The following is a 1,219-nucleotide window of genomic DNA, read 5'->3' on the forward strand; positions in this document are numbered from 1 at the left end:
TGCTCAGTGCAGGGGGGGTGTTGAGTCGTCGTCGTCATCCTGTTCCTTTAAGAGTTGCAGAGAACGGAGATTCCCCCCCCTCGACGTGGCTTTTCCCACCACAGCGCTGCAGTGCTGGGAGAAACAGCGTCTGACAGAATGCTCCCTTCTATGCAACTCTTTTAAAGGGACAGGGGTTGCGTGTGTGCCAATTCCAGTTCGACGCCTCTTTGGGAGGAGGATTCACGCATCGGAGGATCTGTGGTCTTCTTCCATGACAGATAGCGCCACACTAAATCAGCCGGTCTTTCTGGTGCCAAAGATCTCTTTGTCGTGGAAATCCAAGACTTTCTGTTTCTCCTCGTCGCTTGGCCGCCTGCGCTGATGATGTTAAGGGCAGAAGGGGGGGGCGCTTTCCATGCTGGGAAAAGCTTCGCTTGGAACAACGTGTAGAGTTCTGGTCTCCACAACTCAGACAAGATGTTGTAGAGCTTGAAAAGTCCCCGCCGACACACACACACACACACAAAATGGAGTGCTTTGAGCTTCTTAGTTTAGGAGGAAAGGGCATTTGGTGCGGGGAGCATGGTAGAAATATATAAATATATGCATCTTGCGAACCTGGACAGCGATAAGTTTATCTCCCGATCTCATAACAGTAGGTCCATGTGAAGCTGGATGTTGGAAGATTGGGGGCAAACAAAAGGCTAGCTCAGTCAGCAGAGCCTGAGGCTCTTAATCTCAAGGTTGTGGGTTCCAGCCCCCATTGAGGAAAAGACTCATGCATCACAGGGGGTTACACAAGATGACCCTCGCGGTCCCTTGCAACTCTAGGATTCTATTATACTTCTTGAACAAAGCATACCATAGTTAAACTTTGGCATTCACTCCCACAGGAGAACACCAAACTGGATGGCTTTAATGTTGAATGGTCACTTTAAAATGTGAAGGTTCATTACTGTTTCACAAGTTGTGTATGTCTTTAAGGGCCAGGGCAAATAACGAGACCCAGTCTTACAGCTGTGAAACATAGCAGGTGGTGCTGAGTTGTGTTAATCAAGCTGTGTGTGAGCAATTGGGTGTAATATATAAGGAGCAGCACCTAGCTCTCCCATTACCCTGGGGGATGGGTTGATGGTTGGGTCTGGTTTGTTGTTGATGTATTTAGTGTATAAGGAGTTTTTGTTTTTGTTATTAAAACCTTGTTTAAGTTATTTTTGAGTCCCTTTTTAATGCATGG

Source organism: Podarcis raffonei, chromosome 13 (genome assembly GCF_027172205.1).
Source record: "Podarcis raffonei isolate rPodRaf1 chromosome 13, rPodRaf1.pri, whole genome shotgun sequence".
Taxonomy (NCBI): Eukaryota; Metazoa; Chordata; class Lepidosauria; order Squamata; family Lacertidae; genus Podarcis; species Podarcis raffonei.